The 17630-nt window shown below is 39.8% G+C and overlaps 1 protein-coding gene across 3 annotated transcripts in view; it reads right to left on the bottom strand.

The window, feature by feature from the left end:
• LOC107147108 (NXPE family member 3-like) overlaps nucleotides 1–16952 on the bottom strand; it is a 68975-nt gene extending 52023 nt beyond the window's left edge. For 2 of the 3 annotated variants that reach the window (XM_048790035.1, XM_048790036.1), the window contains exons 1-2: nucleotides 16870–16952; nucleotides 15594–15704 (exon numbers count right to left, since the gene is read on the bottom strand). The gene's annotated coding sequence lies outside the window, so the exon portion shown is untranslated. The remainder of the gene's footprint in view (nucleotides 1–15593; nucleotides 15705–16869) is intronic. The other variant, XM_048790034.1, reaches the window with a different exon arrangement.
• Between the last annotated feature and the right edge of the window lie 678 nt (nucleotides 16953–17630).

Genomic DNA, 17630 nt, shown 5'->3' with positions numbered 1-17630 from the left:
ACTTGAAGGAGGAGGAGGAGGAGGAGGAGGAGGAGGAGAAAGGAATTGGGGGGGGGAGTCTGAGAAAGACACTTTTAAAGAACAGTAAACTCAAAAAACTTATTCTACCAAATACTAAGACTTGCTATTTATCAGTGAAATTAAGTTTCATAAAAATGTCTTACCATAAAGCATTAATAATTAATAAGTGGTATATGAATAGACAAACAGAATAAGAGAATAGAGTATTTACAAATAGTCACTCTAAGTAGATGAAAGGACAAACATGAAAGACAAAAACTATGAAGATTTTTAGGTGACAAATAGGAGACTGAAGGATTATGGAAAACAATATGCCTACAAGACAGCTCCTCAGAAAAAACGAAGGGACAGTGTGACTTGGGAGGAGAGAGGGGAAATTAGCCAAACATTAAACCTCTTCCAGAACATCCTTTCTGTTAGCAATGGGCCCTGAGGAAAAAAGCAAACTTTTATCCCTTCCCAGATTCACCCCAGCATCTCCACCAAAAGCAAATATTTGCCCCTTCCCAACCCCAATGGGTCCTCAAGGAAGGAGGCAAATACTGAAATTCTGGGCCCTGGACTTTACCCTTCCCCATTGCAGATGAGTCCTGGAGGGAGAAGACCAAATAGTGAAGCTCTAGGTCTCAGTGGGTCCCAGAGAAAAGAAGATAAGCAGTGAACACCAACTTGTAAGCCTTTCCAAATGATCCGAGGTTTGCTTCCCATCTCCCGCCTCTGTCATTTGGTCACATGCACTTACAGAGACTATGTTCACACATTTTAGATGAAGAAAACTAAACATAACTTTGATAATTGACAAATCCAACTTGCTTAAAGTTAAGAAAAGATACCATTTGTTAAATGTCATTGAATGGTTTATTAAAGATCCTGTTGCAAATGAAAGAAACTGCAAGGAAGAAGATATTTGCGACATACAACTAACTAAGCACTAAGAACCAGGATATATAAAGAAATCCTATGATTTAGAAAGAATACAGACAACTTGACAGAAAAATAAGCAAAAACTTGAACTGACCCTTTGCAAAAGACAACATCCAGAAATTCTGAATGATTAGGTAATGGTAATTGAAAACCACAATGAGACGCTATCACATACCCACAAAGTTAGCCTAAATGCCACCGTACCTGGTATTAATAGATGGAGGTCCCTGGGAACTCTCAGAGATTGCTTATAGAGTACAAATCAGTTCAAACAACCTGAACTGCAGACCATAAAAAGATAGGAACTCCCTGATTCATTTTATGTTACCACCTGCTCTTGATACCAACAGCAACCCTATCTCATGTTCATTTACAGATATGAAAATTCTAAATAAAATACAACAATAAAACAAATGGATAATAGACTTTATTCCAGTAGTTTTTATTTCAGAAACACAAAGGTGGTTCAATATCAAGAAATCTGTCAATGCTGGGTCTGGAGCTGTAGTAAAGTGGTAGAGCACTTGCCTAGCACATGTGAGGCACCAAATTTGAGCCTCAGCACCACAAAAAATAAACAAATAAAATAAAGGTATTGTGTCCATCTATAACTAAAAATATTTTTTTAAATAAGAAATCTACCAATGCAATGTACTATCTCAAAGTCTAAAGATGAAAAAGAAATAGCCCATGCGAATTTACTAATAGATGCTGAAATGGCCCCTGATTTGTCAGTATCCATTCCTAGTTAGAACTCCAAGTAACAGAAGAAGAAAGAAACTACTTAAATATAATGAAAGGTACTTTCCTCAGTGGCTCATCCCTTCAGAGTCATACCAATTTTCTGGAATATGAATAGTCTGGTTGCTGAGAATGGTCTTCATTCTCACAGCAGATGTGGCAAAGAAAAATATAATATATGTAGAAAAACCTAAAGACTCCACCAAAAAATTGTGAGAATTTAAACTCATTCAGTAAAGTCACAAGACACACAAAATTAATATACAAAAATCAATACCATTTTTAAACACCAGTAATACACTTGCCGAGAAAGAGATCAAGAAAGTGATCACATTTATAATAGTCACAAAATAATAAAATTTCTAGGAATAAATTTAACTAAGAAAGTGAAAGACCACCACAATTTTATATAAGACACTGATAGAAGAAATTGAAGAGGACACGGCAATAAATAAATAAAAATGGGAAGCTATCCCAAGTTCATGGATTGGAAGAATTTAATGTTGTAAACATGTTTAGACAACTCAGAGCAATTTACACATACAATGTAATCCCCCAATGGCATTCTTCACAGAAATTGAAAAAAAAAAGTTCTAAATGAATGTGAAATTGTAAAAGACTCCAAATAGCTAAAGTAAGCTTGAGCAAAGAGGGTAAAGCCAGAGACCTCACAATACCTTACCTCAAAGCATATTACAATGTTGAAGTAACCAGTGAAGCACGATATGGGCATTAAAGCTGACACATGGAGAACCCAGAAATCGACCCACTCATCACAGCCAACTGATCTTTGGCAAAGGTGCCAGAAACAAACACTGAAGAAAGAACAGTCTCTTTGAACAGTACTGGGAAAACTGGATATTCATATGCTGAAGAATGAAACTGGATCCTCTCTCTCACCATATAAAAAAAAACCCAAAAAACAAAAACAAAACAAAACAAAAACTCAAAATGGATCAAAGTCCTACATGGAAGACCAGTAAATATAAAACTACCAAAAGAAAACATAGCAGAAATATCTTAAGATATTGATATAGGCAGTATTTTTTTGAAAAGATACCCAAGTAAGGCAACCAAAGCAGAAAATAGACCAATTCCATTTGTCTATTTTATTGAACTAAGACACTATTATGTTGAAATAAGAAAACTCTGCATAACAGAGGAAACAATCAACAGAGGGAAGAAACAAACTGAAGAATAAGTTAAAATATTACTAACATTCAAAATATACAAGGAACAGCAAGAAAAAAATACAATTAAAGAATAAGCAAATTGCTGGGCACGATGGCACACACCTGTAATCCCAGCAGCTCAGGAGGCTGAGGCAGGAGGATTGCAAGTTCAAAGTCAACTTGGTGAGGTCCTAAGAAATTTAGTGAGATCCGTTCTCAAAATCAAAATAAAAAGGGCTGGGGATGTGACTCAGTGGTTAAGTGCCCCTGATTCAACCCCCAGTGCTTCACCCCCCAACAAAGAGCAAATGATCTCAAAGAATGTACACATAAACAAGTACATGGTGTGATTACTTTTCTAAGAAATTCAAAGTCAGGCAAAATTAAACTATATTGTCATAAGTCAAGGTATAGGCTACCTTGGAAAGAAGTGAGGGTGGGAGTGACATGAAGGGGGCATGAGAGGAGGCTTCTGAGGGTGATGGAAATTTCCATCTCTCAACTTGGATCAAGATCACTCAGGTGTGGTATCTTTGACTTTTATTGAGAATTTAAGATTTTTATCTGTGTTGTAGCTTAACTACTTTTACAAGGTAGAAAGTTCTGGCTGAGACCCAAAGAAGTCTTGCTCACCCTTTCACATGGACAAGGTTACTCTGGAAATGAAATGGACACCTTCTTCGGACCTATAATTAAGGTACTAGGATTTTTCTATTTAACTCTTTCATTGGTCTTAGGCTGAAGACTGACTTGTCAAGCCTTTCTGAAGATCATCCACTTTCTAAGAAAAGTCAGAAATCTCTGTTTCCATGCAAAACATCCTACTGTTTTTTGAGTGCCACATCATGAGTTTAGAGCTCAAAATTATCTATCATTGAAAGCTGAATGTTAACTAATGGACAGGGAAATGCATTCTCTGGCCTTTCCCAGGTTCCTCAGTGTAGCAATAAAGCGTCACTCCATTCAATTGCTCACTTGCTCTTTTTCTAGTCAGGATTTCTTTTTTCTGATATAAAGCAGAACTGAACACCATAGACTTCGATCTCTTTCTTTTACACTGGGGCAAAAAGAAACATAAAAGCTTTTGGAAGGTGAGAAAACTATGAACAGCATGAATTGCTTTTTTTTTCCCCTCCATTGAGATTTCCCCATAGTAACTTCTTACACATGAGAGGAAACCCAAATAAACCTTCTGGCATCTCTCAGTTTTAGTTGATTGTAATGTTGATTGTTTTTTTTCCTTTTCCTTTTCTTTTTTGATACCAGAGATTGAACCTAGAGGTGCTTACCCATTAAACAACACCCCCAGCCCTTTTAATTTATTTATTATTTTAATTTTGACACAGGGTTTCCCCAAGTTGCTTAGGGACTTACTAAGTTGCTGAGGCTGGCCTTCAAATTGTGATCCTCTGGCCTCAGTTTAGTTGACTTTTAAAATGACTAATTTTGGAGATCACATAGTTGAATGATGTACGATGATTCTTTTCCTATTTGCTGTCGATGCTACCTCAGATTGAATCCATCTAATAAGTTAAAACTGTTCTCTGGCAAAAAATAATAATAATAATAATAACTGCCTCTTGCTCTTTTCCCTTGTTCTGTATCTTATTGATTAATTGCAAGGTAGCTATTTTGGAAAAAGGGACTTGCTGATAGTATTTTTTCTGGTCTCTGAAAGACTCAGAGTATTTGGTGACCTTCAGATAGCAGTACCATGTAGTCAGAAAAGCAGACGACCTAGAAATTTATGATCACTTCTGGCGTCCCACCTATCTGTTTGAGAATAATAGTATACCTCCTCCAAATCCCTATGTAAGCATTGTGCTGAGTTGAGTCCCTTGAGCAAGATGGCTCTTAAGGACCACAGTCCCCATTTTCCAACTTGCTGACTTGTTGCCAGTAAGCCCCTTCCCCATTACTCTGTTTCTTGAGTTATTGGTTTCTTCGGGAGGCAGGGGAACCAGCTTTTTGACATTACATTCTGAATTTGTGTTAGATTCCCTGATGGAGCTCAAGATCCAACCTGGTCACCCTCTTCCTTAAACTGACATTCCACCGTGCAGTTACTTTTTCTAGAATCCAATGAGGTCGAGGTCATTGGATTCTAGAAAAAGTAGCTTCCATTCATCCTCTCTCCTACGATCTAAACTGGAGGTTGCATATGGAAAGAAGAAATGAGCCAACAATGAGAGGAATCAGAGGCGAAGGAAGTACTCACCCAAACCAGAAAGAGCAACCCGGCAATCAGAATCTTGTAGCCCTTGAATTGCTCCATAAATGGATTCGCTCAGCCTATGCTTTTGAGTGCGAACGAGGCATTCAGTTGGAGAATAAAGAAGCACAGACTTAGACACTCCTATCATAAGGGAGTGAGTGTACTGTGGCGACTTTCCAATTTCCTTAAACACTGTCACCTGGCATTACCTACGTGTTCTATCGAATATCAGGTATCTATTCTAGCACTTGTGTCTCTCCGAGGTTCTCACAATCCACACCAGAATCCTAGAATCTCACTTTGGACTTTTGGAATGAACACAGTTTCCTGTAAGAAAAGGTTCCATTTCAGGGTATCAAAGACCACTCACCAAGTCTCTAGGCTAAGACTCAACTTATACATGGAAAAATCACTGCTTTCACAAGTACTTTAGACTCAGGTATAGGTGATAATTCAATATGTACAAAAGCCATCAGGGAGAAAAGTTACAGTTCGTTATTTGCTTGAAAGTTTTCTTAGAATCTATTTTCTGTTTATTGTAGTTGCTTTATTGATATATTGTTCCTACAAAGAGAGGACTTTAGTAAGACAGCTGCCCAGTGTTGGAAGAGGGCATCTATCTGAGAGTCCATTTGGATCATTCCAGTGGACGATGAAGAGGTGACAAAATTAGAATGGATCTCAGCACGTGTCACTGCCCTGAAATACACATAAGCTATTGATAAGGTAAAAAAGAGACTAGGAAAAATCAGATCTAAAAAAGAGAATAAGAATTATCAACGTTGCTATTGGTTGACCTTTGCGTTTGATTTGAGACCCTGGATCAGCTGGGATAAAAAGGGACAGTGCAAACCCTACCAGAATTCCCATCCTGCATTTCTGCAGTATGAATGTCACATGATTTGGTTATGCCCATATGCTGCCTGCTTTACTTTTCCCTTTATATCTTTCTTTAAACTTACTCGTCTTGAAAATGCAAAGATGTTCATAATTTTGAAGAGAATAATATGTATAAAAGTGAAGGTTTGGGCTGGATAAGGCTGGGGCTGTAGCAAAGTGGCACAGCATTTGCCTAGCATGTGTTAGGCACTGGGTTCGATCCTTAAACATAAAGATAAACAAGCAAAATAAAGGCATTCTGTCCATCTACAACTACAAAAAAATTTAAGTGAAGGTTCCAGAGTCATATTTGTGAAAATTTTGAACATACAGAGAAGAATAAGAAAATAACAACTAAATCTTACTGTCACCTCCACCCAACTCTACCAAATCATAGCAGTTTGTCACCCTCACCTCAAATTTGTGCAAAGAAATAAAATAACTCCTCAGTTGCTTTTCCTCCAGTCTTTCCCAAGTGGCTAATCTCCATAGGGATTTATACCATCCCTAAGGTACACCTATAAAAATGAGTATATGTAAGATTGTCATTGTCTGATCCAACCTGTTACTGAGTGGTATCATGTTATAGCTCTCCTTTGGCAGCTTCCTTTACTTTTTTAAATATTTTTTTAGATGCATGGACCTTTATTTTATTCATTTATTTATATGTGGTGCTGAGAATCGAACCCAGTGCCTTACACATGCTAGGCAAGTGCTCTACCATTGAGCCACAGCCTCAGCCCCATGACAACTTCCTTTTCTTCCCAACATGTTTTTGAGATTGATTCATGTTGATATATGCAGTTCTGGTTTAATTCATGTAACATACTGAACCACTTCCCAGCATATGCATATTCTAAAATTTATTTCTCCTTTCTCTTGTCCGTCAGTATTTTGGTTGTTTCCAAATTTTTGATTTTTGAAAGCTAAGCTTCAACTCAGGACCTTTTAACCATGTGAGCATGTGAGGATTTCTATGGGAAATGCATTCCCTGCAGCTGAAGGACAGGTTGGTTTCCCCACAAACTGTAACAAATTGATGCTTTTGTAAAATGTTTTCAAAATAAATTTATGGAAAAAAGAGAAATGAAAAAATAGGTGCCCTGATTTTTTTAAAGAGAGAAAGAGAGAATTTTTAATATTTATTTTTTAGTTTTTAGTGGACACAACATCTTTATTTTATTTTTATGTGGTGCTGAGGATCAAACCCAGCGCCCCGCGCATGCCAGGTGAGCATGCTACTTACTGCTTGAGCCACATCCCCAGCCCAAGGTGTCCTGATTTTATTTGTTATTAGAATCAAGCACATAAAAGTATTTTCCTGTTCTTGTGGCTGGCCTGTCTGAACATATGCTACACAAGTGACAACTTCAGAACATATCTTATACAAAGTGACAACTCCAAATTGTGCTTTTTGACAATATAATTCTACCTAGATTCATGCATTTTACATGTGAGAGTTAGTTGTTTAACGAGGAACAAAGCATCCTTCTATGACACATCTACCAGAAGAACTGCCCTCTGAGCAATATCTGTGTTCATACAATTACTAAGAAAAATACTTTGAGGGGTGGGGATGTAGCTCAATGGTACAGCATCAAACTTTGAAAAGTTTATATATTCTACGAGTCAGATGTTTGCTACTAACTTTGAATATGTTAAGCTTATGGCATCTGTCCTGGGCAAATTATATCATTAACATAGACCAAATATGTTTGTATCTTTCCACAATGTCAGAATTTATTGGATAATGATAAATTCACAAGCTATACCTCTTTCATCTGTGGAGTTTACTGAATACTGTGGGTCTCCTGTAGTCATAAACTGGGCAAAAACAAATTCTTTTATTCCAATCTTAATTTTTAATAATGATAACCCATCACACTTTACAGAAAAAAAATATATGTTTCAGAATATCTATTTATCTATCAACTATATATAATTATTTAGATGGGGGGTTCATCAAGCTAAAATCAGAGAGCAGTTATGTATGAAAGAATAAATGCAAAGAGTCACTCTTGACAATCAGATAAGATTAGGAGCCAGACACAGTGGCACACGCCTGTAATCCCAGGGGCTTCGGAGGCAGGAGGATTTCAAATTCAAAGCCAGCCTCAGCAAAAGTGAGGTATTAAGCAACTCAGTGAGACCATGTTTCTAAATACAATACAAAATAGGGCTGGGGATGTGGCTCAGTGGTTGAGTGCCCCAGAGTTCAATCCCCCATGCTCCCTCCCAGCCCACTCCCCCCCCCAAAAAAAAAAAGATTAGGAACCAGACTAAGAACTTGTTCAGGGTTCAGAGCTGTCAAAGTGCAGGAACTTGTTCATTCTAAGCCATGGTCCAGAAAGAGGGCAGTGTCAGAGTGTCAGCTTGAGATGTCAGCTTGGAGTGGGCTGTGAGAGTTGAGCAGGAGAAACTGCTAAAGCCTGAGGGCAGAGATCTAGAGGTTGGTCACTATGACTATGGAGATTTTTCTGAACAAAGCTCATAAGGAGTAACCAGGTGGATTGCTTCATTCAGTGATCTGGTGTGTTCAATAAGATCACGGACCTGGTTTTCCTGAATGGAGTTTGATATGCCCATGCATCCTCGTGCGTCTGATTAGTTTGAAAAGTCCATAGGAGCTCATTTTTATTAGTTTGATTAACTTACCCGTTTGTGTCTTATGGTTGTGCCAAACAAATGGAGCTGTTTACTGTACAAACAGAGTGTAGAGTCACTCAACCTCTACACTTCAGTCAAAATGGAGAAGGTCAAGGCAAACTCAGGTTCAAGCACGGCCTGAAAACTGCATATCATGGGCAGGGCACAGCCTGCTCTCCACAGTGTCATTAAAAAGTGACAACCTTGTTTATTACAAATTTAATCAATGTTTCCAAGCAAACAACTTTAATGTAGCTTTTCCCTAATGTCTCAGCAATTACTCATTTTGTTTTGCTTGTTTTTTTTTTCTTTCTGTCTTCATAGTCCAAATTGAGAGGATCACAAAGCACTAATGTTTTTCTGTGAAATATTGAATTCAGCTTCTGTTAGCATTTTGTTTCCATGCTCTTTTCATTTCAAATAATAACTTTAGATTTTAAATTAAAATAATTTACATTTTCAGTTTATTCATTTAAATTATTTTATTTCAAATAATTATTTTCTGTTTTAAATTAAAATAAGTTAAAATTAATAATTTAGTTTAAGCATTAAAATTATTTATTTAAGACCAAATTATTTTAAACCTAATATTTAAATTTTAAATCCCAGAAGACTTGAAGACTTTTTAAAAAAGCCAATAAATAAATAAATAAACACCCCACAGGCATCGCTAAGACATTAGAGGAAGGCTACATTGAAGATGTTTGTATAAATAAATCCCACTGATTTTTAAAAAATAAACCTTTATTTTATTTACTTTTTTATGTGGTGTTGAGGATCGAACTCAGTGCCTTGTGCATGCAGAGCAAGCACTCTACCAACTGAGCTATATCCCAAGCCCCCACTGACCTTTTGATAACTTCCTTCCTCCGTGAGCCTGCACATCTCCATGAATATACACAGTAATCTCAGCTGTTCATGTCCATTAGTGTCATAAAATGACCCTCAAGGGGCTGGGGATGTGGCTCAAGCGGTAGTGCGCTTGCCTGGCATGCGTGCGGCCCGAGTTCGATCCTCACCACAACATACAAAGATGTTGTGTCTGCCGAAAACTAAATAATAAATATTAAAAAAATTCTCTCTTTCTCTCTCTCTCTCTTTTTAAAAAAATGACTTTCAATAGATGAGGAATTGTGATTTAAATTTTAATATGAACTTTGGCTCTTATTCCTTCAGAACAACTCCATCATCATTCTTTTATCATTAATTGAGTGTTTCAGAAAAATCTGTTTTTTCTTCCTTTTAAGTTTTGATTATGGAAATCTTCAAACATGCAAACACAGAGGTACTGGTATAACAAACCTGTTGTACCCACCACTGAACTTCAACAATCACCAATACGTGGCCAATATTCTTTCATATCTACCCCCTTCTACAATGTGCCCCCAGTTATTCTGTAGTAAATCCCAGACATCATATAGGTTTTTTAAAAAAAAATGTTTTTAGTTATAGATGTACACAATTACTTTCTTTTGTTTGTTTATTTTTATGTGGTGCTGAAGATCAAACCCAGTGCCTCACATGTGCTAGGCAAGTGCTCTACCACTGAGCTACAACTCCAGCCCTTCATATAATTCTTTCTTTAAATACTTTGGTATATAGTTTTTTAAAAAAAAAAATTCTTGATTGAATTAGAAATGTCAGTAGAAAAATAATTTTTAAATACTTTTCTATTTTACAAAGATTTGATAACTTTGACTGTAGCAGTTACTATAAAACATGAAGCTGGTTTTGGTCACAACTAGTGTATATTTGCTCAAAAAGAGTGCAAGTTCACAAAACTTTCTGCGTGTGGGTTCCTGAGAGAACTTTAAGGAGTAGTTGGTAATGACTAGTGGAATGCATGGCAAGGTCACAGGTTTACTTTTTATTAAAGTGGTTTTTTTGTTTTTTTTTTTTTTGGTACTAGGGATTGAACCCAAGGGCTTAACCACTGAGCAGTATCCCAAGCCCTTTTTTTATATTTTTGTTTAGAGACAGGGTCTTGCTAAGTTGCTTAAAGCCTTGCTAAGTTGCTGACGCTGGCTTTGAACCTGAGATCCTCCTGCCTCAGATTCCCAACCACTGTGATTACAGGTGTGCACCACCGCACCCACCTAAAGTTTTCTTTAAATGGCAAATGAGTAAGTAACTTGCTGCATATAACCTGTGGAAAAACATTGGTACACAGATCTTGCAAATAAGCAAATAGAAAGGAAAGGAGCTAATGGAGAGTGGGTAGTGGCTAATTGGGGAAATATTGAGAAAGAAGGATTCTTGGCACTAACTCTCATTAAAAGGACCTCAGGGTTCACCAAGATCAGGGTCAAGTGAAAAATTATGGCTATTGGGGCCTCCATATATTCTGGAAGGCAGGTTTTTTAGTAACTCAGGTGCACCAAGGTCAATTTTGACTGACACTGACCCCAATACCCACATTAACATGGGTTTGACTTGTAGATGAGCCCCCACCCCAATAAGATGGCCATCCTGACAGTTTCCGAGAGGAACAATAAGATGGCCATCGTGACAGTTTCCGAGAGGAACAATTAGGGACAAAAACTCCACCACCAGCAATGAAGGAGGAGTTGAACACCTGCTTGGCAAAAAAAGTGCGGTTCTCAAGATAAACATCTAACAGTAATAAATTTAGAAGTGGCATTGTGTCCTTTGTCATTCTCTGCACAGAGACAACCCACTGTCTCTAGAGTGCTCGCTGCTTGAGCCTCACTTTTTTTGCACTTGTAATGAAGTTCTCTTGCATAGCTTTGGGTGTCTGAAGTTCCATCTTCTTTTGTGGGAACACAAGAACCAGGTTTGGAGCTTCAGCTGCCCACTCTCCCTGACAACGCCAGGGCTTCACATTTCAGGAAATGGTTGGCCTACACTGCAGTGTACCAAGACCTTAGTACAAACCAGAGCCATCAGAAAGGGCATGGGAATCAAAAGTCAACATACCGTTAAAAAACGTAAGAGATGCAAGGAGATAAAGTTAGTCACATGAACTGTTTCTCATTAGTTTAAACATTTCATGAGATTAGTATCTTGATATAAAAAATAAGTTAATAACACAGAAGAGAGCTTTCTCATATAATAATCATTATGCTTTTCTATATGAACTTAAGTTTCCACAAAGTGCCTTTATTCCAGAATCCTATTAAAGAATCAAGAGATCAGATTTTAGGGTTTGGGGGTTGCCTCCCCTCATTAAAAGGGTGGTGGAGTGGAAGCACATCTGGGGTAGTGGTGGTTGCATCTGTCTCTAAGCATATCAGTTGTTAGCAAAAACTCCCAAAAAACTATATGAAGTAAAATGTTCAGCAGAGTTGGGGTATGGTTGTGCATGCCTGTAATACAAGTGGCTCAGGAGGTTAAAGCAGGAGGATCGCAAATTCAAAGCAAGCCTCAGCAATTTAGCAAGCCTCTAAGCAATTTAGCAAATTCCTGTCTTTAAAAAAAAAAGGTGTGAGGCTATTGATGTAGCTCAGTAGTTAAGCTCCCCTGGGTTTAATCCCTGGTACCAAAACCAAACAAACTATATGAGGTAAAATTTTCAACATAAAATGCCAACATTTTGGCTGGGTGCTGTGGTGCAGTCCTGTAGTCCCAGCGGCACTAGAGGCTGAGGCAGGAGGATCCTCTTGTATTGAACCACCTCTTTCAAAGCCCTCTGTTCCTCCTGACAGACTCACAGCTTCTGGGACAGGAGTAACCTGTTTCTCCTTTGCTAGCAGAGCATTAGAACTTCTTTTTCCTTTTTCTCAAAATATTGTCTTCATTATTAGGTTAGCATCAGGGACAAGGATTGAGCTTTTGGCATCACATTTGGTGACTCATTTGGGACCCAAGAACACCCCCTCATCCCACCCCCACCACTCTGGTCTTCTGCACCCATGCTGAAGATGCAGGGTGTCTGGTGAGCTTGTTGAGAGCCAACCACTGGAGACTTAGGAGACATGGTGAGTTTGCCTTGAGTTGACTCAAGGAGCTCTTCCTGTAAGTAAGAGGGACTGAGGGACTGTCCCAGTAGCTGCTGAGGCTCCTTTTGCTTTGTGGAACCCCCTCCTTCTCTCCTGGAACAGTATGGGTTGCTCCACCAATTGGTCTACTTTGAGAAAAAGTAGAATTACAGAATGCAGTAAAGTTGCAACACCTTGGGCATCTGGTTAGCTTCTCCAGTGGGCCTGCAGAGACCCTTGATGCCACACATCTGGTCCCTTTTTGTGGGGACATCAGTGTCACCATTTGTGTAGGGGTCATGGTTAGGTAGGAGTAGGGAAACAGGCCTTTTTCCCTATCTGCTGTCTGTTTTAAAGGCTTCTGTCTGTCAGCCATGGTCGCTGCGCCCCTCCCCTGACTCAGGCAATGGCAAGGCCCTACTGAGGTGGATGGCGCAAGGCGTCCATCCTCTGGAGGAGCGCAGTATGTTTCTGGGAATGGGCTGGTTTGTTTTTGTATTCCTTTAATAAGTATAGTTGCGATTTCTCATATGACCATTAAATATGAAGGAAAAAACTTGACTTTCCCAATTAATGCAACTACTTCTAAAGAATAGATCTGTTTGCTCTAAATGCAATGATTCAGGTGTGGAGCGTAAATTGTTAATGTCTAATGAAAAACTCCCTGTATTCCTGTCAAGGAAGTTTTTGAGAAATTAAATTAAAATCTAGAGAAGAAGAATTAATGTTAAGAAGACAGATTAGCGCTTGGTACTAGGCAACTTGTTCTTGTTCCTGTGCACAATGGTTTGTGCTCTTACTCTTGTTTGATTAAACTTAATAACAAGTTAACCACTTGCCGTAATCATGGCACCGGTTCCAGTCAGTAAGTCAAGAAAGAATAGTCAAGGCCAAGAGTTTGGGACATTTCTAACTATTATTAAAAGTTAACTAAACAGAAACAGCTCAAAGCAAAACACGAACTGAAAGTAAAAATGCTTGCTTATGCATAAGCCAAGATACATTCTTCTATTCTAATTGTAGCTACATAATATTTTGTTTCTTTGAATAATGATTCCTGTTTTGTAACCACAAAGTACTGTGAGCCTGCCAAAATGAAAAATATATAAGATTAACTTCACAAGTAAAGATTGGGATTCAGACCTTCACTTTGGTGTCTGTGTTGTTTCTCCACCCCCACTTTCACCGACTCCTCACCATCCATTCGTCTCCTGAGACCCCCTGTTGGAGCTGGACTCTGACACATGGTTTTGGGGCTCCCCTCTGCTCATCCCTTTCTGTGTTTTTGTTTGCATCTCTTATTGGCTCTTTAAGATGAGGGAAATGCTGTGTTGATCCTACTGATTGAGAGTCTCTTGAAAAAGGTCTTAGCTAAAAGAGCCACACACAGGTATGAACCTGTCTAAGTAAAATATGATGTTTGTGACAAAATCTGGTCATTGAGTGGTATTCTGAATCCATGTCCAATCTTGCCATTGGAGCTGGTCTGTCCAAGTTAGGTAAATGAGAGAAATGCTATCTGTGCAGGGTGCTGTGCAGTTGTATGAGAACGAGTCTGAACAGTCAGGGCTGGGGATGTGGCTCAAGAGGTAGCGTGCTCGCCTGGCAAGCGTGCGGCCCAGGTTCGATCCTCAGCACCACATACGAACAAAGATCTTGTGTCCGCCGGAAAAAAAAAAAATTCTCTCTCTCTCTCTAAAAAAAAAAAAGAGAGAGTCTGAACAGTCAGAAACTAAGTTAACTAAGTTGATGGTCAAAAAAAAGGCACTGCCTCTGATTTGCAAGGAGAGCAGGACACCAGAAGTTTAGAAAGATGTAAATCTTTTCAGCCCCATGCAGGCAGGCCTGGGCCTGCCCCAGGCAGCCCCAGCTCACTCCACCCCTGAACTATGGGGAAAACCCCAAGAAAGCTGCCTGGGGTGTAGAGAAATGGGCAAAGAGGACTTGGCCTCTGTCCTGCCTCCCAGCCCCTTGGGTCATGGGACAAGGGGATTGGCTGGCCAAAAAGGACATGGCAGTGGGTGTTGAGACTGCTAGACCATGACCTGGGGACAGTAATGGTCTCCCCTTTTAAGATCTGACAGGACATCTGTCAGATGGTGGCCAGGGGACACCCATCACTGGGAGATGGGCCATGACCAATGGACTATTTGTCAAAACAGCTTGACTCTACAGCAGAAAGATGTCCCCAGCCCACCCCACCTTTGGGCAGTAACTGTCACTTGTGATTTACTACAAGAGGTTGAGAAATTCCCTTGAGGACAACCCATTAATATGTTTGATCTCACCAAGTCTTGGTCCTACTTGAACAGGGAAGTTGCTACTGGCTGACTGCTGGGAGGAGGGGAGATACCAGGCAACCCCAAGATCAACCTTAAAGTGGTGTCCACCTCAAATCCAGCAACATTGTTTCCATTAGATGATAATGAGACCCTACAACCTAACTGCCTGAAATCTTAGAGAGTGTCTATTGTATCGGGTTAGACTTGTCTGATGAGCCCATCACAGAGCTGAACTGGGACTTCTTCATGGATGGGAGTAGCTTCATGGGAAATGGAGCTGCAGATAGCTGGACATGCTGTGGTCACAGAACAGCAGGTATTAGGAGCTAAGGCTTTGCCACCTGGAACATCAGCATAGAAAGCTGAGCTAATTATCCTGACAAGCACTCTCAGACTATCCAAAGGAAAGAAGTGACCCAGCAAGTGAGCTGGTGGATTGGATGGGCAACAGAAGGTATGTACAGCCTGGGATCCCAAACTAGAGGGAAAACAAAAAAGATAAATCACACCTTAAGAAAACACAGTGGTTGCCAGGCGTGGTGGTACATGCCTATAATCCCAGAAGCTCAGAAGGCTAGCACAGGAGGGTTGTGAGTTCAAAGCCAGCCACAACAAGTGTGAGGTGCTAAGCAACTCAATGAGACGCTGTCTCTAAATAAAACACAAAATAGGACTTGGGATGTGGCTAAGTGGTTGAATACCCCTCAGTTCAATCTCCAGTAGTCAAAAAAAAAAAAAAAAAAAGACAGTGGTTAAACTATGCTAAGAAACTCACTTGCAATAGGTTAGGGTGTTGCCAATTGCTCACTTCAATAAGGAAATTCCCAGAAGCATGCTTAAATTGAGCCCAGGAAGAAACTGTATAGTAGAGACCCTTCCTGGTAACCTGGGGAAGGAGAGGGACAAAATGTGGCTATAGCAAAAGAAACTAGATTAATATAGTATGTAGGACAACCAGGACAATCAGTCAAATATTAATTGCTATATGTGAGTGTGCTTCTTCCAGATCCCCACCAAGATTGAAATCACATCTCCATCTCTTCTAATAAAAGTCCTAAAGAAGTTGTGCATGGTGTAATCCCAGTGACTAAGGAGGTTGAAGCAAAGGATTGCAAGTTCCCAAAGCCAGTCTCAGCAACTTAGTGAGGCACTTAGCAATTCAGCAAAACTCTGGGTCTAATAAAATATTTTAAAAGGTCTGGGATGTGGCTCAGTGGTTAAGCACCCCTGGGTTCAATCCTCAGTGTGTGTATGTATGTGTGTGTATATGTGTATATATGTGTATGTATGTGTGTGTGTGTGTGTGTGTGTATGTATATACCCAAAAAAATGACAAGAGGAGATAATAATGTTCCATTCCAGGACCCCCTTCATTGCCCAGTTTCAGAAGGAAGCAGCTTGGAGATGACATTGTCCATAGACATTGACAGTGAGGAAATATAACAGGTGTTCATTCCATGCTTTGAAGATAACTCTCACTGCTCAGCCACTGCAGCTTATTTTAAAACTGGTTTTGTTTGTTTGGTTGGTTTACTCCCTTTCTCTTCTCCTTCTCTCCCTCCCCAATCATGGTAGAAACAATATCAACCTTTTTCCTGCCCTAGGCCAAGTTATCCTTCAGCCAACACACCACAGGAATGAAGGAGTCCAGGCTTCAGGACTGGCACTCGAGCATCTGAGACATGGCAGTCTCTCAAAGCAACAAGTGAATTAGGACTCCTGACAGGGTCCAGCTGGAGTGTAGCTCTTGAATCACCTCTTTAAATGCCCTCTGTTCCCCTTACAGAATCACAGCCTCTGGGACAGGATTACCCTGAGTTTCTCCTTTGCTAGCAGAGCAATAGAACCTCTTTATCCCTTTTCCTCAAAATCTTGTCCTCATTATTGGATTGGCTTTGTGACAAGAACAGAACTCCCTCCCTCCAATATCTTTAATTTTTAATTTTTCTGTGGTACTGAATATTGGACCAGTGCTTCACTCAGGCTAGTCAAGTGCTCCACCACTAAGCCACCCCAGCCCAAGAACAGAACTTTTAATATCAACAACTTACCTGGCACAGAAGTTGCTAGAGCCAGAGGCAGCCAAACACTTAGTTACTGGGTCAGGGAAGAGGTAGATTTCATCCTGCCCCACGGAGGTGCAATGAAATTGGCCAGAAAATAGTTTTTATTTAAAGCCAGCTATGAAGGAAGAAGACTTTGTTGGTTGGTTGGTTCCTTGCATACAAGAAAGAAGGTTGCTGACACTAACAGGGACAGGACCCAGGGAGGAATCCCCTAGGAAGCAGGCAAGAGCAAGACCTCCCTTCCCTCTAACCCTCCAAGCTACTGTGGGGAGGACAGGAGCAAATATCCCAACAGCCACTACTAGGTGGGGCAGAAATGTTTGCAGAATCCCAGCCACAGACTCACAAAGCCTAGAATAGAAAGATAGGTTAGACTAGGCATAGTAATGGTGAGTACATATTATCCCAGCTACTACAGCAGGGGAGCAGTAAGGTTCAATGTTCAAGGTCAGCCTAAGCAATTTAGTGAGACCCTGTCTCAAAATAAAAAGTAAAGAGTGCGGAGGATGTGGCTCAGTGGTAGAGCACTTGCCTAGCCTGTGCAAAGCCCTTGGTTTAATCCCTAGAGAAAGGAAAGTGACCATGACTCAAGGAGTGAACAAGAGATCTTTACTGTGGTGCTGTCTGATTAACAGTGAAAGAAGAAAAAAAGAGAGTGGGGGAGAAAGAGAGAGAAAGAGAGAGAGCGAGCATTGAAGAGAGAAGAAAGAAAGAGAGACAGTGGGGAGAGGAGAGAGAGAGAGAGA

This window comes from Marmota marmota, unplaced genomic scaffold (genome assembly GCF_001458135.2).
Source record: "Marmota marmota marmota unplaced genomic scaffold, marMar, whole genome shotgun sequence".
NCBI classification, from domain to species: Eukaryota; Metazoa; Chordata; class Mammalia; order Rodentia; family Sciuridae; genus Marmota; species Marmota marmota.
The sequence above is the reverse complement of the archived record's forward strand: the minus strand, read 5'-3'. Positions and strand labels throughout refer to the sequence as shown.